We start from the raw sequence: 16,820 nt of genomic DNA on the forward strand, positions 1-16,820 counted from the left end.
CAGAAATAAGGCGATCTGATTGGTCAAAAGCGCCGTCATTCATTGTGTCTTCAGCCATTCAGAGCCCGTAGGAGGTGAGACTTCCTCTAGAAGCCTCAGGCTACACTCCACCTGCCTTCTCGCTGTCAATCATTGACTCAGAAGGGTAATCAATCGGTTTCTTATCAGTGCTCCTTTTTTCACACCAGAAGGCAACTCTGAGGTTTTTTTTCCATCGCATAACAGCAGATAAAGGCTCTCTAGCAGTGTCTAAAGGTTTTTATTATTATTATTTTAAATATTTTTATGATTTATAATAGGCCTGAAATTTCTTTCCAGGTCCAGTCTTCACAAAACATGATGTAGAATTTTTCCTAATTGATCAATTTGTCCCAGATTTTTATCCAAGCTAGTAGTCACCTAGAACAAGGTTTTCAAATCATTCTCAGGACATTCACAGGCCTAGAATTAAATATTCTGACCTCTGAAGACCAAAACAACATTTCTACTTGCTGTTTGTTTCATGTTTGTCTGCTGAGTGGACACATTAAAAAATAAGAAATGTGACTGTTAACTCTCAAAGCCAAGGGGGTCAGCTTCAATTTAAGACCTGAACCAGGCTCTTACTATATTCTGCTGCAGAGATATAACCAAATGTTTAAGGGGTGGAAATTGAAGCTTGGCTAAATGGGTCTCTGCCACTAAGAGGTTTAATTAACACCAGACTTAATTACCATCAGTTGCTTAAGTCCATAGAAAGGCCCCTGTAGAAAATATTGCTTGTTATAAGGTTAATTTCACCCCCAGTATCAGTTTTTTTGGTAAAATTTCATAATGCAGTAAAAATCAGTCCCAAATGTAGTCATATTAAACTTAACACCACAATACAACCTAAACATTTACACAATAAACAGATATGTACTCATCCACTTTTCCTGAAAAGTGTTATACAGTTGAGTCTTATAATAAAATCACGTAGACTCCATTATTTGTATAATATTACATACATTAAAGTAATAGGGAGGGACTCACGAGCATATCGATGGGTTAAACAGCTTTTTTTTTGTATGTGAATAAAAGAAGCCATACAAATGATATGCAGTCGCAATTTTTGATGGAAAATCTCACGCATCTGGGTTTTATACCCTCGAGCGTCATGTTTTAAGACGTGAAAGAGACGTATTATTGGCACCACTGGGGTAAAATAATGAACATCACCTTGATACAGGACAAGCTGTCAGTCCTGTTGAGCTGCAGTTGAGCTGGGTTCTGGCGGTTAAAACCGTCCTGGGTTACATGGCGTGACTACTGTGAGCTGTGCCAGCACGCATCATGCTGAATTAACACGCAGCGGTATTTTTCACCTGAGAGCTTTTTACTGCTTCCATCATAACAGGCAGCTGCAACTACTGCTGCTATTAAAACAATGATACAGGTGCAAAACGAGCCCTTCGCATCGCTCTCGGTTCAAAGAGCACAGCTTTCTAACACAAACACAACCACCACCGAATAACCACATTGCGCGTTTTGCAATAAACACATTTTTTCACAAAAAACAGCCAACAGGTGTAAAAGACTAAACGTTAACGTTATGCTGTACACTGATCAGACCATGACTCCTGATGAACTGAATTGTACAGTAAACAAATATCTCGAAGTTACTGCGCTAGGATGTGCGATTTCAAGCAACTATTTGAAAAAAAATCTCTTACCGCGCTGCAGTGCTGCCATGTCGCTCGTCCTTCTCCCGCCCGCAGATTCAAACCGCCGTGACGTCAGCGGGCGGGGCTCCGCAGTGCCGCATGGGCGCTCTGCTGCCCGGAGCGCTAACGGCACCGACCGCGTCTGCAATCACAGCCTAGTGTTTAAACTTAATCAAGCAGTGTGAGGCATCTCTTTTTACTTCCAAGTCCTCTACTTATCATTAAACAAACAGAGCTTTTTCAACAAATTAGACGGATCATTGATAACATCTTTAAACAAAACGGGATCTTTCTAATTACGTTACACGTGGAATATAATACGTTGTTAATCGTCTTTAATGATTTATACATTTTGGAAAGGTACAAAAACAGTTAGTATAAATTTTAAATATAATAATTGTCATACATAATATTAAGTATGAATGACAAATATAGTAATTCATATTAAAATTGCGTTGGAATAAATTGTTGCACTTTTTTCCCATGTCTTGTAAAACGTAATCATTGACAAGACTTTGGTCAAATGTGCATTTGATCTGACAACATAAAAATATCACAAAATGAAAGTAAACAAAAAAGTAAATTATGAAATAAAATGCGGCACTAGTAAAATAAATCAAACTAAAGTTCTAAAATAATGAGAAATAAAATGTAAAAGATACTGAAAAATGCTCCTTTTCCCAATGGCACTGAGATGAAGCCCATCAGCAGCAGAGGCCTGAGGCTGCTGGTTCTGCAGAAGCACTCTGTTGCTCCTGACGAGCTGCACATGGTCCATGTGAGAGGGGAGCTGTGGAAGAGCCCGGGCAGCTTCTTTCACAGCTCCAGGAGCAAAGAGGCACCGCAGAGCCGTGGCAAAACTGAGCAAACTGCCATATGAACCTTCCAAGGAGATGCTCTTACTGCCACAGTCAGCTCTTCCCTAGCTCTAAGGATGTCACCCAGGGCTCTGTTATTGGTCCCTGTGTTAACGATCAGTGATATATCCCCGTTCAGGGCCTGGAGGTGGTGCAGGTGCTGGTGGGCACTGCGCTGCAGGGCTGTGCCAGGGTGCAGCCACCCCTGCTCTGCTGGCATCAGTTTCTCCAGGCCCCGCAACATAGAGTCACCGAGGACATACTCTTTCTTTGGACCTGATGGGAAAAGGGCATTATCACAGCTACATCATAAGATACATCTTAAAAGTATATCAACTAGAACTGAACAGCAAACATATTCAATGAATAACAATGAACAATGAATAATGTAAATGTTAAAAATTATAACTAACGACTAACTATACACAGTGCTGGAAACCAGCTATCTGAAGGCACTGGGAAGTTATGTATAGAGGATTTAATTTTTTAATTAAATTTAATTAATTTCATATTACTGGCTCCAGGGATCAGCCTTTTGACCTCCCTGGCGCATCAGCACCCATAATCTGCATGTTTCCAATTTAATTTACTCCCTAGGTATCTACAAATACAGATATCTTAAGATAGTAGTTCAGGTGGGGAGCTGCGTCAGCTTGCGTAGGCTGCAAAGGAACAATTAATAGATTTATTCCATGCTGAAAAAAAGAAGAAAGAACACGACGTTTTGGCCATGGAGCCTTCTTCAGGTGTGAGAGAGACAGGGCAGTCAGCAAAGGTAAATTAGCAGGAGAACAAAGACTGGGAGGGAGGAGGATTGAGAGGCAGGAGCAGGGGACAGACAGAGAGGCCAATCAAGAGGTGTGACATCAGAATAGGTGTAGAGAGGTGTGAAATGAAACTTCCAATGAATGGAGAAAATTTAAAAGAACAGTAGTCTGTCGTTAAGAGAAGGGGGAAGGTGTGATCTTAGCTGGAGGATAATTTTAGTTTCTGTTCTTTCTGATGTATGAGTTTGGAAAACCATCTTTGAGAACACAGATGGAGAGATTAATGTGGTCATGGCCATATGAGGTGAAATGAGAAACAATGGGCTTGGAGAGATCTTTAATCTTCACAGCCCTGACGTGTTCTCTGAAGCCGTCTCCAAGTCTCCTTCCTGTTTCTCCAATGTAGATGGCTGGGCATTTACTGCAAGAGATACAGTAAATAATGTTGCTGGAGGTACAAGATGCCATCTGGGTGATCCGGAATTGTCCCGAGGGGCCATGAATGAGTGTGGTGTTAGATGTGTACTTGCAGGTGATACAGCGAGCTCTGTTGCAGGGGAAAGTCCTGGTGTGGATGGTTTCTGAGGGCAGTCAAGGGAGCTGTGAACAAGAAGGTTGTGCAGATTAGGTAATCGGCGATATGAGATGATGGGGCAGTCAGAAAAGAGGGCTCCAATGGAGGGATCATCCTGTAGGATGGAAAAGTTGTGGTTAATAGTCCTGGGGATAGGAAGTGTGTTGGGGTGGTAGGGAAGCACCAAAGGAATGCGGTTGTTACGGCGGGAGCTCCTGATTGGGTTGATGGTCTGAGGGGTGTTTTTGGCTCGGGCGAGGGCCCTGTCAATAACGCTGCTGGGGTATCCTCTGTTGATGAAAAAGGAGCACATTTTGAGGGCTTGGTTCTGGAAGCCGATGTCGAACTTGATATCTTAAGATGCTGGCTCCAGGGATCAGCTTTTCACCATAACAAAGATAACATCTTTAAACAAAACGGGATCTTATTGTACTTTCTAATTATGTTACACGTGGAAAATATTTACATTATTCACTGTTCAACATCCTACCTGGCGCATCAGCATCGGCTACCAGATGTTTTCCTTTTTGTCTTCCTCAAAATTATCTGCATCTGACACACAGCGTAACATTAGCAACAGCCTGGAATTTAAGCAACAATCCTCACCTCATTATCATCTAAAAATGGATACTCAATTATGCCACTAACTTCATCATCACCCCCCTCTACATAATCCACGACAAACAAGCCTCCTGTTCTATCTGCACGGACTGCCCTGCCTGGCCGCCAACATTCACCCCCATCTTCACTGCTCACAAACATGTGCTCAACTTTCTTGCCTACGAAGTCCTCTGCACTAACAGGAAGCAATTCTAAACAACTATCCATATAATCTGTCCCCAAAGCAAACCAACACATTTTTCAAAATCCATTTTTATTTGAAAAATATACTCCTGGCCATCTAGTCTCATTTCAGCAACTGTGCCCTTGTACCACACCTTCCTAGCTTTCTCAAAGGCATGTCTAACTCTCTTTCCTAACAAGTGTTCTGGTTTAATGAACATAGGAATTCTTCAGCTTTCAATACCAACCTGTTTTCTACCTAGATCTCTAGCCTTAAAATGCTGCTTAACGGCCTCCTTTGAAAACTCTGCCTTTTCTTCAACGATACATTCTGACGGTGCCAAACAATAATCTTTGTCTTCTCTAGATGTAGCTGGGATTTCCTCTGGCCTGCAGACAACACTTTTTTTAAATGATCAATGAGCTGTTCTAGACTAAGCCTTTTCCTGTCCTTTGAAAAATTGAAAACTCAATTTTCATGTTTCATTCCTCTCACAAGTCTCCTAAACCTCAACTGTGCTGTAACTGCAGGAAGCTTCTTGTCCTCATCTAAATTCCTCAGTTGCTCGTCTATTTCTTCCTCGCTGTTCCAAACTCCCCCGTACTCTCCTGTCTCTACCGTTAGTACTTCCTTTGTCTTTATATCTCTTGTTTCCTTTTCTATCTTTTTTTCCTTCTTCTCTCAAAGTGTCCGCAACCTGGCATCTCTTATCCTAGCCATCCTCTCACGAAACACAGCCCTCTGCTCTTTAACTGATACTCTAGCTTGAGATAAAACTTCTGCCTTCTTTTCAGAATCCAGTTTTTCAAGCCACTGCCAAGACCTGTTCTCCTTGAACATAACCATACCCTCGACAGCTAATGCTGTTGCTCTGGCCTTAACTTTAAGTAAATTGTCAAAGATTCCAAAATCCCTCTCACGGCTGACATTCGTCTTGGGTGCTGATTCAAGCTTTTCAAACATCTCCTGAGAAACCTCATCATACCTGCCATATTCTAAATGATCTGCTACCATCTTACAACACACTTTTACAAAACTAGCAAGGATCAGTTCCACAGCCTGTCTAGTCATGTCCTCAGATTCAGGGCTCCTCTGTTCTGTTAGCTTCTGCAGATCAGGTCCAGAATGTACCTGTGTGTCAGTAAACAAGCTGACTAACGTACTGCTATCATCCTGCCATTCTTCAGTTTGCACACTATCTCCCTGTATCTTGAATTCATTTCTAAAACATGCTCTTTTTTCCCCAGAGCTTTCCACAAAGGCTGTGTCACTAATTTACAAATAATTCCCAGTGCTCAGCATCCTGCAGTGAACTGACCTACACTCAAATCCTCAAACACTGCTTCTATTCATTTGTTTTCATTACATATATCAAGCATGATTTCCAGCAATTCAGCACATAAAAAATAAACTCCAGCTGCAAGTTTCCTTTAAGGGGAACCAGAGGGACATGATCAGATTTCCCCTGACTCAACAAAAAGATCTAAACTGCACAGAATTGCCACTTTTCTCACACCCTCTTTCATGGACAGCTTTGCACACTGATCTAATCAATCTAACTACCACTCTCTCCAACCGTTCTGTGCATCCAGTCTAAACTAGCAGTGTCCACCTTTTCACCACCAACAATCATGCCTTCCCAGTGTAACATTGGCCTGATGTGCCAAGCCATCAATTAAATGCAATCCACAGAACAACTCATTGATAATTCTGATCCTGGGCTTGTCTGTCTCACTGAGGTCATCAAATCCATCTAAAATTTCAGGGAAGATTTCAGCTCTGTACTGCACCAGGATTTCACTAATTTGTTTTCTGTACTTGCCCTGTCGCCCTTTAGATTTGTAATTTTGCAGAACATTTCCTTCTCGGAACGTGTTGCATCCGAATCCTTGCTTCCACTGTTAACATCTTACACCACCTCTCTAACACTGTCAAATATGCACTGAGCTGAACCCTACGCCTGCTCTCCGAGTCCTAAATGCATTCTGCTTCCCTCCTGGAAAGAAATCCCTGCAGTTCCATATTTATGGCCATATTTAGTGGTCCCATCTGTGGCAAGGCTTAAATTACTTTGCAACAGTTTTTCTTTCAGATGTTGCAAAGAAACTTGCCTCGCTTCTAAAACAAGATATATACAAAAACTTTTCCCTGGTTATCTTTCTACATGAATACCTACCAATTTATCCAAAACATTCTGACTGTCTGAGAAGCTTTTTGTGCACAAACACCCATGTTTGCTACTAACTCCATATAAGCCTCTCTTCCAGCATCACTATACTCTCCTTTTTCACACGTGCTCATATTGTGACTCACTCGCCCCTCTGTCTCTGTTTTCAAGCCTTCATGTTCTCCCTGCCAGAAGTGCACCTGCTCATCCAGGTCCCTCACCCCATCTGCTCAATCTGCTTCAGAATCACGTTTCCTTTTGTGACACGCAACCTTCTGCGATTCCTTTATTTGTATATCTAAGGTTTTGCAACTGTTCCTGCACTTCATCAATACTCTTCTCTAGCTGTGCCTTTTCCTTCTCTGGCTCATTCAAAATGACTGCCTGCTCACACTCCACATTTTAATTGTACTAAGCCTTTTATTCACATTCCTAACACCTCCATACACTAACTTTTCATTTGCCTTGCTTATTTATTTTGAGAGAGCTTAAATTTCAGTTTCAGCCTTATAAAGCAGAAGTCCTCTCTCTTTTTTCCTTGTCTAACCTAGCTCTTTCATCATCTAGCTTCCTGCATTCTTCCATGCATCTATGCACATTTAAACTGTGCTCCTAATTCACCTACTACCTCATTAGTGCACTTTACAGCACTGAATTCACCCGTTCCTGATCTTACATCACAAGCACAGCTAGTGCTCGCTGTGCATCTTCTGCAGCTGAAGTTTCACTGCTCTCCTTTCTTACTAGGGGCAGAGCAAACATCTGGAGGTCAAAATCTTCCCTTTCACTTTTTCTTAAGAGGGATTTCGTATTAATGATCCTCTGTACATACAAACCAACCACTCTCTGAAAATATTGTTTTTTATGTTCAAGACCTAGATCGAAATTGTGAGTTCAGATATCAGAAAGCTTGTTTCCTATTTGATTTCTTGGCTCCGGAAAATGCGTTGATCTCCATCATCGCTCTGTTCCTCAAGATTGTAACATCTAGTTTTTGAATTCGTTCAGATTTTAACTCTGATTACATCTACTGTATCCCCGATTCCTCGCAGTAGCTGCTGATGTTTTGCTATCCCTTACCACTAGGGCACACAAGCGCTTTCTCAGGATTCATTTTTTCCCCTCTTTCTCAGGGTCTCTCAGTCGCTGCGGCTCGGCACCAGAGCGGTTAAAGACGGCGACAAGTCAGGCACCCAGAGGGGGCGCCTTCCCACCCCCACAACTAGAAAGCCAAATAGTAGTGGCTTAAGCGACACACACAGCCATGTGACTGACAGTTTCAGCCTAGCGTGTACATTTCGCTTTGTGGCCGATAGGTTAAGCTTTCCAAACTCAGACCCAAATTCAACTTCAATCTATTTTTATATAGCGCCTTTCACAACAAGGTTGCCCCAAGGCTCTTAACAAAGCAGGTGACCATGCATGTGAATACAGACCAGAAGACAATGAAGGAGAGGAACCCAAATCTCCTCAGTAAGTAATTAGAAAAGAAACCTCTAGGGGTCCAAGGTCAACTGGCTGCCCAACCCCTCTGGGCATGCTAACATTATACAATTAAAAAAGGAATAAATGAATAAGGGTATTAATTCATCCACCGTGTCTACTGTGAGCTGTGCCAGCGCGCATCATGTTGAATTAACACGCAGTGGTATTTTTCACGTTACAGCTCTAATCAGCTGCAACTACTGCTGCTATTAAAACAATGATACAGGTGCAAAACGAGCCCTTCGCATCGCTCTCGGTTCAAAGAGCACAGCTTTCTAACACAAACACAACAACCACCGAATAACCACATTGCGCGTTTTGCAATAAACACATTTTTTCACAAAAAACAGCCAACAGGTGTAAAAGACTAAACGTTAACGTTATGCTGTACACTGATCAGACCATGAGCCCTGATAAACTGAATTGTACAGTAAACTAATAACTCGAAGTTACTGCGCTAGGATGTGGGATTTTAAGCAACTATTTGAAAATAAATCTCTTACCGTGCTGCAGTGCCGCCATGTCGCTCGTCCTTCTCCCGCCCGCAGATTCAAACCGCCGTGACGTAAGCAGGGCGGGGCTCCGTCGGGCTGGGCTGAGCTCGCCTCTCGCGAGAGGTGACGTCACCCCGCCGGCCCCCGCGCGCGCCAGGGATGAGGGACGGTAGAGTGGAAGCGCGCGCGGTGCTCGTGTCTGCCTGTAGACTCGTCACGGAGCTCAGCGCCTGAGTTTCTGTCGAAATATCAGTAATTGTCAAGAAAACCGGCATAGTGTATGAGACCGAGTTTGTAACGTGCCGAGTCTGTGCCGAGGGACGGTGAAAGCCTGTAGCTGGGCGTCTGACGAGGAAGGTTTTATATACGAGTTGAAGTGGAGACGAGCTTGTTAATTAACGGCCGCTTGCCTGAGGCCACAGCAAGGTCCTGTAGAAAACACCGCTGAGCGCTGTGAAAATGTCACCTTGTGTCGAGCACATCACACACCTACAATATTATTGATCGTGTCGCGGTTTTATTTATGTGAACTAAAGCGATGCAGACTTGCGTGTAGTTTATTTCCGTTTTTCCGTTTTGTTAAAGGCCTGCGTTCGGCCGTTTCTTGAGCTCTCGGTGTTTTACATCCCCACTTCAGTCGGTTTTACGAGTGTTGCTCGGTGCTCGAACACCGTTTTAAGCCAAATGTCGTCTAATGCGCTTAAATTTCCAATCACTTAAGGTGCAGCACTTCATCCCGAGGTTCAGGAAAGTGTCAGGTATTACTCATAAGTAGCCTGACATTGCTGAATTCGCAAATAAAGCTGTTAGTGTTACATTCCTGTGAGGGTTGTCCCGGTTGACTTAATGCGGTAATGACTGCGATAGTCAACATCATTAACTGAGTGAAAACGATTAACGTGATCAAGTTATGGAAACGCCCGTGACGCCGAGAAACGCCTGAATCGGGGCTGCAAAGGGAAGGGTCTGTCTTCAAAGGGCTTCACACGGGGAAACGGGTATGAAAGGCTCTACGGCCGACACGTTGTGATTTTTTTCTTCTCTTTTCAGTATGGAATAAACGTTTTGTTCCTTAAAATAGTTTCCTACTGCGAATTCGTGTTAACTGCAAGCTTCGTGAACCTTTGAGAGGGAACTTGTACTGATTGACCCCACACAGTAGTTCAGGCTGGAGCCCAGGGACAGCGTTTATTCCGCTTGTTGTGAAATGGCCTGACACTTCTGTTTCACTCCATTGCAATACCCGAGGTGATAATCAGTTTTTTTTGTGTGTAAGTGTTGTAAATTGTGTAATAATAAGATGAAGATCTTATGGTTTTTATTTCAGATGCACCAGAGTTGCAGGACACCGAGGGATACGAGACGGCCAGTTGGACAGAGGCAAGGTGTTTTAACCTCTTGATAAGGAATTCTGACTTTGGACCGAGTGTCCCAGTCAGAGATGCAGATTGGACCATTTAAATTTGGGAGGGTTTGATAAAATCACTTTCTTTGGATGTTATTATAATGGTTATAAATATCACGTGCTTACATCAGCTTGCTATAAGATTAATTTCACCCCCAATATCAGATATTTTTTATTCTAAGGTAAAATTTGCTAATACAGGAAAAATCAGTCCCAAATGTAGTCACATTTATTAAACTTAACACCACAATATAATCCATGAGACAAACCCAGAGAGAGTAGCGCTGCTCCTGCTCCTGGTAGGAAGTTGTCATGGAAAACAGCACTGCTCCTAAACCTCCAGCTCATGGGTAGTCCAATAAAGAGCACTAGACAGGTGCTATACCTGCCTTGACTTAGGTGTACTGTTTTCAGTGTGGACCTTTAACAGTTTACGAAATATAATCATCCAGTGGAACCGGATATAACCAATATAACCAACCATGTAGCCCCGGCGTCCTGGCCAGATTTCCCATTGGCCCTTATCAGTCATGGCCTCCTTATAATCCCCATCTCTGAACTGGCTTCATCACTCTGCTCTCCTCCCCACCGAGAGCTGGTGTGTGGTGAGTGTACTGGTGCACTATGGCTGCTGTTGCATCATGCAGGTGGGGCTGCACACTGGTGGTGGTGGAGGGGAACCCCATTACCTGTAAAGTGCTTTGAGTGGAGTGTCCAGAAAAGAGCTATATAAGTGTAAGGAATTATTATTATTAACCTTCTTCTATTGACTCTGCATCCGTTTGATTCCAGTTTTTTGTTGTGCATTCCCCACTCTGTCAGCCTGTTTTTATAATATTATTGTCCTACATGTTATTGAATTTTAACATATACAGCCAAAGACAGTTTATTATGGTTATAATCACCTAGTGATTTTATCATCAGTCCCCTTAATTATTTCTTAGTGGTTTGAAAAGGTTGTCAAAAAGAGCATCCCTCCTATCAGATGCTTTTAAAAACTAAGCAGCAAATAACCATTTCAGACGATTCAGTTTCTGTATTTCTTGTTGCCATATCCCAGGGTATATGTGCAAAGTTAGTCTTATATCAATGTAAAGTCAGCTTTGCTACATACCTCCCTGATCTCGTCAGACAGTAAGCTGCTTGTGCATGTATCATCATTGGGTAGTCAGCAGCAAACACCTGTTGATAAAGCCTTTGATTTTCTGTTTTACAGTTTCATCCGTACAGGTTCTAAGTTACCTTCCCATTCTTAATTCAGGTCTCTGTCTTGCAGGTAATGTTGGTACGTAGCTCCACGCCACCATCTCTTCAATCCTGTTTTTCCCAAATCGTGAGTACCCAGTAATTTTGTATAGACATCCCATGATCTGTGAACATTATCAATTCCTTAAAAACTGTTCATAAAGTGTAAATTCAAAAGTTGAACATAAATTCCCATAAGATTGTGTACATTCCTCCTGTTTTATGAATCCCAGAAATATTGCCCAATCATTTTATTATTTTGGAACTTGCTCTTCTTTAGTACAAAATAATTCCAATGATATCAGTATTACTTTTCTATTATTGACCATTAAAGGTTAACACTCATTTCCAAACTAAGCAATGTTTACATTTTACAGTAGTTCAAATCAGTTTGTTATATAGCGCCTTTCACAACAAGGTTGCCCCAAGGCGCTTTTATCAAGTTACCGTATGTGTGAATACAGAACAGAAAAGACCAGAAGACAACAGAGGAGAGGAACCAAAAACTCCTCAGTAAGGAGAAAAGAAACCTCTAGGGGTCCAAGGTCAACTGGCTGCTCAACCCCTGTGGGCATGCTAACATTATATCGTTAAAAAAGGAATAAATTAATAAGGGTATTCATTCATCCATCCATCCATCATGTCTTCTGTATGTCAGTACTTCATGCAGATCTCAGTAGACCTGCAAAATCCTCCTAAACAATAACTATATCCACGCTGTCCTTCTTGGATCCATGGCAGTGATGCAGCATTAAACTCAGATGGTACCCAGCCCGGGCACCATCTGGACTTGTGGGGAGGAGAATAGGATAGTTTGGTCAGAACAGATGTATCTACCTGGTGGGCCAACACTGAGACACACAATGACATGTACAGCAGCCCCAGCTTCCAGGGTATGATGTAAGGTGTGAGTAGGCTAGGCTGAAGTGATAGGTATTCAGTCTGGATTTGAATACTGAGATTCATTCGGCCTCCTGAACATGGGGTGGGAGACTGTTCCATAAGCTAGGGGCCCTGTAACTAAAGGCTTTACTGCCAACTGTTTTTTATGAATGCGTGGAACATGAAGAAGACCTGCATTATAGCATATTCAATGTTAACTGATATTAATAATGGAATAAAAATGTGAATTAGCAAACGTGAATACTGCCAACAGTTGGAGTAAAAACCTGTTCAACTGGTTTAATTCAAACACTTTATTCAGTGGGGCAATTTAACAGACGCCTCAAGCCTTAAAACAAAATCATATATATATTGTAATTAGAATCGAGAATAACAAAGCGGTATTAAATATATCACTGAAGCTATAATAATGTGTATGGTCATTATAAGCAGTATTAATTTAATAAAAAATTAAGCTTCTTGTATCTTTTTCAGTCTTTTTTTTATGGTTTTCATAACCTTTGCTTATTAAAACGCCTATATATGAGACATGATTTTTCGGAAGTCAATAACTTTGTGAACAAATGACACAGCCTGCAACCTACAAGTTTAAAGATCTCAATTTGTGAAGCATTCCACAGCTTTTATTTAAACAATATCTAGTACCTGGTTGCATCTTTTGAATAAAGCGGATCCCAGGTGCAAGAGACTTCCTAATGTGAGAAGGCATTATGCTGTATTTGTTATGCGTCAGTTGAAGCTTTCTGAAGTCTCTCAAAAACATAAAAATGTAACATCGTGTGGCACGATGCGCAACTGATTCTTTTAATTTTAAAGAAAATAAAAAATAAGAATAACGTGTCTGCCTGTAAAGGACATTAAATGATTTTAAAACCCGTAACAAAAGGGTTTAGTTAAAAACAAGAAATACACAAAAAACAGGTAATATTTCTTCCTTGTGATCAGTTTAGAATCCTTGTGTAAGCTGTATGTTTTTTTAACTTTTGAAACATTTTAAACACTTTAATTTTATAAAATCCAGATGAATTTCGTACCGATACAGTACAGTCGTGTTCTCCTGTCTTCCTGTGGTGTGCAGCAAATTAGCAGGTGGCTGAGAGAACAGCGCCCCGCCCTCTGAGCTCAGCTCAGTCAGAGAAGAGGCGGCGCTGTGAGGAAACCGTTCTGCAGCCTGCAGTGTTTATGGCACTGAGCGCGTCTGCCTTTAAAACTTCATAATGGAATCTAGATCATTTCTTTTAATTATCATTAAACTAAGCTTTCTCACTAGTTTTATATTTGAAACCATCGTTAAACAAACCAGGGGCTTATTGTACTTTCTAATTACATCACATATGGAAAGATTATACATTTTAATCATTTTTAATTTTTTAAAAATAAATTTTAGAAAATTTGAATTTACACAAATATTTTTTTCTACACAAATATTTGCGATTGAATTTCTGAATGTTATGTCACAGTTCAATATTTTATATACATCTCAATAAAGTCAGGCTTCGGGTGCATAAACTATTAGTAATCAATAATTTGATCAAATTCCACACTGATAAATTGTTGCACTTCTTCCACATCTTCTATAAACATTAACTTGCAAGACTGTGTTCAAACATACGTTAAATCTATCAAAAAGTACGTAAAATACAAACATGTAGAAACCAAGAGATTCAAGCCTGAAGTGTCCGTTCGTCAAGCCAAGCTGTATTGTATGCATACAAGGAGCAATACAGCAGTAAGCCTCAAATACGCTGCTGCTTGTGTGCATACAATACAGCTTGGCTTGACACTTCAGGCTTGAATCTCTCGGTTTCTACAATTATAAAATAAAAAATGAAGGTAAAATATAATTTAAATTTAAACCAGGTTTCACTTTTTCCTGTCTCTCCCAACTCTCTCTCACCTGCTGCGATTCGGACACACACTGGCTAATAATGGGGACAGGTCAGGCAGTCAGAGGGAAGGGGGAGGGGTCAAAAGGCTCCAAAGAGGAATGGCTTGAGCAACACACAGAGACGAAAAAGTTTTGTGCTGTCTTTAAAGCTACACTCCTTGTGGACGAATTTTCACCTCGAATGTTTGCCCACCAGCAAACATACACAAGCAAACTGAATACAAAATGTACTTGCAAGTATAGCGATTTCAAACATTAAAAACATACTTTCTTTATGCTGTTATACTGTACAGTATTAAAAGTAACACTATGGTCACTACACTGTGAGTAACGGTGCCCACTAAACCTCTTTCCCACATTTCATGGGGTTAAGGTCACGTAGTTGATTCACAGCTGGATACAATTTTATCTTGTCTCGTGAAAGCAAAACTTCAGATATTTGTCAACATATTACTAAAACTATCCATCTCGGTAATCTCACTGTGTCAATCTCAATGTGCGCCCAAGTGCTCACTCAGTGTTCACACTCCCAGTAAAATAAAAACCCCGTTTTCCACATTATCACCTCGCACTGGGGGGAAGGAAAAGTGCCGGTGGTCATTTATTTCACTCTCCATCGCTCAGCCCAACCCCCGTACACAGACGGTTGATTAAGAACAAGTAATAGGTTTATTTCATGCTGAAAAGAGAAGAAGGCAAACAACGTTTTGGCCGCAGAGCCTTCTTCAGGTGTGAGAAAGACAGGGCAGTAAGCAAAGGTAATGTAGCAGGAGAACAAGAGCTGGGAGAGAAGAGGGGCAGGAGCAGGGGACAGACAGAGAGGCCAATCAGGAGGTGTGAAGTCAGGACAGGTGCAGAGAGGTGTGAAATGAAACCTACAATGAATAGAGAGAATTTAGAAGAACAGTAGTCTGTTGTTAAGAGAAGGTGGAAGGTGTGATCTTAGCTGCAGGATATATTTAGTTTCTGTAGTCTTTCTGATGTATGAGTTTGGAAAACCGTCTTTGAGGACACAGATGGAGAGATTAATGTGGTCATGGCCATATGAGGTGAAATGAGAAACAATGGGCTTGGAGAGATCTTTAATCTTCACAGCCCTGACGTGTTCTCTGAAGCCATCTCCAAGTCTCCTTCCTGTTTCTCCAATGTAGATGGCTGGGCATTTACTGCAAGAGATACAGTAAATAAGGTTGCTGGAGGTACAAGATGCCATCTGGGTGATCCGGAATTGTCCTGAGGGGCCATGAATGAGTGTGGTGTTAGATGTGTACTTGCAGGTGATACAGCGAGCTCTGTTGCAGGGGAAAGTCCTGGTGTGGATGGTTTCTGAGGGCGGTCAAGGGAGCTGCGAACAAGAAGGTTGCGCAGATTAGGTGATTGGCAATATGAGATGATGGGGCAGTCAGAAAAGAGGGCTCCAATGGAGGGATCATCCTGTAGGATGGAAAAGTTGTGGTTAATAGTCCTGGGGATAGGAAGTGTGTTGGGGTGGTAGGGAAGCACCAAAGGAATGCGGTTGTTACGGCGGGAGCTCCTGATTGGGTTGATGGTCCAAGGGGTGTTTTTGGCTCGGGCAAGGGCCCTGTCAATAACGCTGCTGGGGTATCCTCTGTTGATGAAAAAGGAGTACATTTTGAGGGCTTGGATGTGGAAATTGATGTCATTGCTGCATAATCATCGTAGTTTGATTAGAACTTATTCAAAAGGGCATGATGTGTTAACACCAACTCTAACAGAGCCGCTTGAAAGAGCAAGGTGTCTTTCTGCTCAAATAAAGCTATAGTACAGAGAGATTTTAAATTCTTCAAGCAAAATTAGCTGTTTGTCAAAATCTTCTACGTTGCAAGCGGTACACGACCTCTCAAAAGGTAACTTTCGTCTCTCGTGTAAGCTCAAAGGTTTACTTTTTATACTTCCTGAAACCTGAACGATATGGCTCTTGCATATTACCTCCCCCCTCTCCCCTGCCGAGTCTCCCGCTGTTCCACACACGCAAATCAGATCTACAGATATAGAGTGCCTTGCAAAAGTATTCTTGCTTTGTGCACGGTTTTGCCGTTTTCCGAGTTGTCTTTCAGTGAAAGGCGTAATAGTCGTATTGGATGATTCAGCTGGAGTTTTCACCCAGTTAAAATTAGGGCTGGGCGATATGGCCAAAAACATTATCACGATAAAAAATTTCATATCAGTCGATATCGATAATCATCACGATAAATGTCAAATCATTATTTCTTTCAAGTTTAAGGGCAGATTTTTTCTCCTGAGTGAAAGTTGAAGAAACCAGACAGTTAATTGGTAAATTAAACAACTCTTTATTTTAAGAACACAACAAACACTTGCCAAACAGCAGAAACATTAAACAAATCTGAGGTAGAGAGTATTCAAGACTTTTTTACGTCAAAATATGCAGGAGTAAAATTTACAAAATCACACTTGCGCAGTATTTTGTGCGCATGTGCAAAGCATAAACATATATATGGAACATTTATTGAACTTTTGTTAAAATTATATCGAGGAAAATTATATCGTGATAATTCTCGTTATCGAATTATCACCCAGCACTAGTCAA

General features: G+C 41.5%; 1 long non-coding RNA gene across 1 annotated transcript in view; it reads left to right on the top strand.

Moving 5' to 3' along the window:
- The first annotated feature begins 11,489 nt into the window (after nt 1-11,489).
- Nucleotides 11,490-16,820, top strand: part of LOC148647979 (uncharacterized) — a 32,180-nt gene continuing 26,849 nt past the window's right edge. Inside the window, exon 1 of the long non-coding RNA XR_015926720.1 lies at nt 11,490-11,548. This is a non-coding gene — a long non-coding RNA (uncharacterized LOC148647979). The remainder of the gene's footprint in view (nt 11,549-16,820) is intronic.

Source organism: Lepisosteus platostomus, chromosome 15 (assembly GCF_059453375.1).
Source record: "Lepisosteus platostomus isolate fLepPlt1 chromosome 15, fLepPlt1.hap1, whole genome shotgun sequence".
Classification (NCBI taxonomy): Eukaryota; Metazoa; Chordata; class Actinopteri; order Semionotiformes; family Lepisosteidae; genus Lepisosteus; species Lepisosteus platostomus.